This window comes from Brassica napus, chromosome C2 (genome assembly GCF_020379485.1).
Source record: "Brassica napus cultivar Da-Ae chromosome C2, Da-Ae, whole genome shotgun sequence".
In the NCBI taxonomy this organism is placed as follows: domain Eukaryota; kingdom Viridiplantae; phylum Streptophyta; class Magnoliopsida; order Brassicales; family Brassicaceae; genus Brassica; species Brassica napus.
Genome location: NC_063445.1, coordinates 35,711,481 through 35,717,414, shown reverse-complemented (window position 1 = coordinate 35,717,414; position 5,934 = coordinate 35,711,481). Strand labels below are relative to the sequence as shown.

Below are 5,934 nucleotides of genomic sequence, written 5' to 3'. Positions count from 1 at the left end.
GGTGAAACTACCAGGGTCTTCTAGCTTCCTTGGGACAGTCATTCTCTGAATAATGGCACTGCACTCGTGAGTAAGAATCACCATCCCTTCCATCTCTTTCTTCTTTTGTTCTACAGCATCTTTCAAGAACTTGCTGTATTGTGGAACCAGCATAAATGCATCAATTATGGGCATGGTGAGCTGAACTTCACTCATTTGCTTGTCAAACAAGGCTTTGTATTTCTCTAGGAGTTGCTTTTTGAATCTTCCAGGAAAGGGAAGTTTTGGCTCATAGGGAGGAGGAGTGAACAATTTCTCCTTTGTTGATGTAACCTCCTCATTTTTGTTCTCAAATTTCTCCTCTCCAATCTTTCTCTTGCCCTTAGCTTCAACTATCTTCTCCAATATTTCCTCATTAGTTTTCTCATCCACAATCACCACATCATCATCTACATTGATGACCACCTCCCCACCTTGTTTCTCATTATCCTTAATGAGAACTTTAGGAGGCAACTCTCTTCCACTCCTTAGGGTGATTGCCTTCATTGTCTCCTTTGGGTTTTGTTCAGGCTTTCCAGGTAGTGTACCTTGTTGGCGACTTGAGCTGGCTGTCATAGAGACAAACTGGTTCTCCAAGTTTTTGAACTTGTTGTTTAGATCATGGTAATTCCCATCAATCTTGTTGTGTAGATTTTTCAGCTCATACCCTAATTGTTTCTCACTTCTTGCTTGTCCCTCCAATAATTGTTTTAGCATCGCTTCAGTACTACTCTCTTGTGGAGGTTGTGTTGATGATCCAGCTTGTTCTTGTGCAGGTTGATTTGGTTTTGGTGAGAATCCAGGAGGGAAGTTCTGTTTTGGTTGGTAACCACCTTGGTTGTTGTTGTAGAATGGCTTAGGCTGATTGTTGTAGAATGGTTTTGGCTGGTAGTTGTTGAATGGCTTCTGTTGGTTGTTGTAGAAGGGTTTCTGTTGGTAGTTGTTCTGGTTTTGATAGTCATGTTCCTTCTTGTACCATGTACCCTGAGCATTGACATAGTACATATCTTCTTGGCATTCTACTCCATCAGCTTCAGAAACCATATGTAACTCCTCCTTCTTGTTCTTTTCTGATAGTAGCATGTCAATCTTTTCTTGTATTGCTTTCAGTTCTCTTTTTGTGGTCATATCTTCTCCTCCCCCACTTCTGTCTCTTCTGTCATATTCATCATTGTAGACAGAATCACTCTGTGCCATGTTCTCCAAGAGTTCTAATGCATCTTCGACAGTCCTCCCCAAGTAGTTTCCATTGCTTGCAGTGTCAAGCTGGCTTTTGAATTTAGGCAAGACTCCTCTGTAGAATGTGCTTAGCAAGCTCTCATTGTTGAAGCCATGGTGGGGACATTGAGACAAGTAGGTTCTGAATCTCTCCCATGCCTCTGAAAATCCTTCAAGTCCTTTTTGTTGAAAACCAGAGATCTGATTTCTAAGGTTTGCAGTCCTTGTAGCAGAGAAGAACTTGTTGAGGAAGGCCTTCTTGCATTCATCCCAAGTTGTGATAGTATCACTTGAGATGTTTTTCTCCCAAGTGTGAGCCTTGTCTCCCAAAGAGAAGGGAAACAATCTGAGCTTGAAAGCATCCTCTGAAACTCCATTTGTTTTTGACAAGCCACAGTATTTATCAAATCTGTCAAGGTGATCTAGTGGGTCTTCCAAGGCAAGTCCATGGTACTTGTTGTTTTCAATCATGTTGATGAGGCTGGACTTGATCTCGAAATTGTTGTTGGCAACTGGCGGTCCCCTAATGCCCAACCTATTCCCATTTATGTTAGGTTGATCATATGTACCGATGGCCCTAGCTTGGCGTTGTGGTTGTCTAGGTCGAAGGTTGGCAGCTCCTTGACCATTGCCCTCTTGAGCAGCTCCAGGAGGAACTTCTTGGACATTTTGTCTATGATCATCAACTTCATAGACACCTTCCGGTTGATTCGGGTTTCTCTCCATCTCAAGCCCCAATCTATGTAAGTGGGCTTGCTTTTCTCTTTCTCTTCTCTGTCTTCCCAACTCTCTTTCTAAGGCTTTGATGTTTTCCACTCTTGGTTCAAGATTTGTTGATCCTTTGCTTCTCAAGTTCATGCACCTGTCATCCAAATATATATGAAGATAGATAATTAGTAACTTAAAAACAAAGTAAAACTCAGTCTCAAGCAAAGACTCAAACGCAATGTCACAATCAGACTAGGATTGGCAACGGCGCCAAATTGATAATAGGTTTTTCTGCCTATTGCAAATGTTGTAGTATAGTGGGGTGAATGTCGAACCAGTCCTAGTGATGTGAATCAGTGAGAATACAAGTCATTTCTTAAGCTAAGCAGATTCAATAGTGGTGAGTGTGTGACAAGTAGCAATAGCAAACAGAGCAATACAACAAGGTTTTAATCAATTTAGACAAGTGAATCCATGGGTATTGGGAATTGACTTCAAGTAACTAAGATCCAATCTAGGTGACAAGCTTTCAATCAAAGTAATCTCTTAAGTCTAAACACAATTTTAGACAAGTCCTATGTCTAGGTAAATGTCCATTTGCTTAGAAATCATTAAACATCAAATGTCTTTGGCTTAATTCAATCAAGCAATCTTTAAGTTCAAGTTTAATAACTATCTAGCAATTTTAACATCAAGTGTCCTTGGCTAATCTCACTAGAGCTTAGTTGAGTTGATTCAAACACTTCATCTAATCATGTCTGATGAGAAGTGTTTAGAAATCAGGTTTAGAGTGATCAAGACTAAACAAGCATTAAAAATACTCAACAAGCAAGTTCATACAAGGATCTAATACAATAACACCATAGATCTTCACTAAGTTACTCTAATCTCCCTAACCCATGAATTCTTAAGGAAACTACTCACTAATCTTCATGAAAACACTTAATCTCATAATAGATTGAAGCATATTCAAGTAGATACAACAGAGAATAAAGATAAACAAGGATTAAATAAGCAAAACGAAATTAAAACTCAAGAACAGATGATGAACAATTGAAGAACAGCTCAAGAACACTAAGAACAATGATATTTCAAAGAGAGAGAGTTTTGACAAGTTAAATTATTACAAACTTGGATAATGATGTTTCTTGCCCACTCTTATGATAAAAAGAAAGCAGATATTATACATAAAAGTAAGAAAAATCGTGCAAAGGTAAGGTGGGTGGAAGAAAGTGGGAAGTTGGTTAATCCCATCAACTTTCCAGTGGTCCCCGGCAAGGGTTGATACACCTGTAGTAAATCGATTATAACTTATCCAATACAGCTCCAAATGACTTGAAACCACTTCCATTGGAAAGCTAACTCAATTTCCAGTGTCTCCACCAATTTTGAGCTTCAGAAAAGATCTTTAAGGCTTTCATCCGTGTTCATCTTTCACTCTCCGGATTCGGGAGCGACCTCGCTGTGTCGCTGCGAGAGGTCGCTCCGGATTCGTTGTCTCCGGGTGATCAATACGCGAGCGACTCTTCCCTGTCGCTCTAGTGAGGTCGCTCCAGACTGGTGATCAGAGCGACTTGGTGGTGTCGCTCCGGACTGGTCGCTCCAGACTGGTGATCAGAGCGACTTGGTGGTGTCGCTCCGGGCTGGTCGCTCCAGACTGGTGATCAGAGCGACTTGGTGGTGTCGCTCCGGGCTGGTCGCTCCAGACTGGTGATCAGAGCGACTTGGTGGTGTCGCTCCGGACTGGTCGCTCCCATCCCTTGCTCGCCCAATGACCACTCTAAACACTCCTTTTTGAGCTCCAAATGCCTCCAAGTACTCCATGTGGTACTCCAATACCTGATAAGGACTCATGTATGCAAAATGCAACCTAAACATGGCTAAATCCTAATCTATATGATCAAAATGCACATGGTTGAATGGATAAAACAATAGAAATATGCAAGATATCAATGAAGATAAATTTCAGACTCCAGTGATCCCAGAGAATCTGAACTTTCTTCCTGTACAATTACAATCTCCAAAACTATAACGCAAATACCACTGCAGCCACTACGAATCATGAATAGGGTAGTGGGTCTCGTGAGGTCTCAACTGATGCAATGTATATAGAGTGTCCTGATCCTCATGCATCAATACACAATCCGCAAACGCTCATCATACTCCCTCTACTCCAAGAATAACTCAGTGGGGTCGTCGATGAGTACAATCGCGCACTTGTCCAAGTGTTCGCGAAAGACATCATTCATAAGCTTCTGAAATGCCATCGGTGCATTCGTCGATCCAAAATGATATCACCGAAACTCATAATATCCATAACGTATACGGAAACCCACATTCCGTACATACTCCTCAACTATGGCAATCTGATGATGTCCTGATGCCAAGACAACCTTCGAGAACCGTGAACCTCCATGCAGCTAATTCAACAACTCATCAATATGATGGTTACCATGTTCAAGTCTATGTAGTCGATACAAAGCCTGAAACTACCATCATTTTTTTCTTTCCAAACAACACTGGTGCTCCCCACGGCGAATTACTCGGCCTGATAAATCTCTTGTCTGCTGAATCTTCCATATGTTCTTTCAGCTCAGCCATCTCTCCTGGCGCTAATCGGTATAGAACTCGTGAAACCGGTGCTGTCCCGGGCTCCAACTCGATCGTAAGAACATCTCCTCTAGCTGGTGACAGCCCTTCCAAGGGCTCAAATACATCTCCATACTCTGAGATAACTAGATGATCCTGGAACTCATGTTGACCATCGAAATGATCACCAAAATCCATTTACTCCCCATATCCAATAACTCCTCTGCATGTAGCATGTATGCAAATAAAATCTGCTCTGCACCAGAAATATGAACTCCCTCAGGAAATCCAACAGTACTCGATGTCGTGATAACAAGTCCATCCCAAGAATGATATAGCAAAACACAACTCCATCTCTAACGAGTCTCTGAACCAATAGGCCCTCCAAGCATAACTGGTACACCGCAATCAATATAAATAGCTCCCAACGTTTCTATGTCAGCTGTCCAAACTGACACATCTCTGAAATGATCAACACTGCCAAAAACTGAAAAACATACCAAGTGTAACTCCAATATAACACAACACAAGTTGTCGCACCCCAATCCAAAAGCGATCCCAACGAGTTTACAAATAACCATGCCTCCATTGCAGTAACTCTATACGAATAACACATGCCAACTCATGGCACACATCTCATACCACATAATCTCCAATAACGAAAACTCGTGGAGAGATGGCTTGAAATTTGGGTGGTGGCAACACCGTCACACATCCACATGCAGACAATCTCCGAATACGGCTGACGAAACTGATACACACCTGAGCAATCTATCAAACTGTGACATCATCCATCTCTCGAACATCTGGCTGAAACCTTGTTAGCTAGAGAACGGATTTACTCATCGTCAATAAAAAGACAATTGGATTAAAAGTTACTAAACAGAACAGTGTTGTATTTTTCTTCTTTTAAAAGTCTCAAATCTCCAGATTCAAAAATATTTTAAAATCGATTAAAACAAATTAAAACTGAGTCAAAACCGAGTCGAAACCACGTCCGAACAAATCGTCATCCCGGGTCAGAGCCGGGACGGAACCCCGGTCTGATACCAATTTGTAACACCCGTATTTTCCAAAATAAATAATAAAAATAATAATCCTGAAAACCTCATTTATTAATCCTCATGAATCGTCTCCAAACACCATAAATCAAATAAATAGCCATAAATCCAAATAACATAATAATTCTCGAAAAAAATCGATAAATCCATAAAAACCGCAAGTCTGAAAAAGAAAGAAATAAAACTCCCAAAGCACCAGCCCGATAGCAATCACTCCTGCTCGTCAGTCTCATCTGAAAGGGGAAGGAAAAGAGGGGTGAGTAACAAGGGAGTTACGCCGTGAGGTATGGGATGCTAAACACGGAAACCACTGACTTGAGTAATAGAACTCCCACTATGG

At 41.3% G+C, this 5,934-nt stretch overlaps 1 non-coding gene across 1 annotated transcript; it reads left to right on the top strand.

Moving 5' to 3' along the window:
* Nucleotides 1–1,345: 1,345 nt before the first annotated feature.
* LOC125582680 lies at nt 1,346–1,452 on the top strand. Its single transcript, XR_007320136.1, has one exon. It is a non-coding gene; the product is annotated as a small nucleolar RNA R71 (small nucleolar RNA).
* Nucleotides 1,453–5,934: the final 4,482 nt, after the last annotated feature.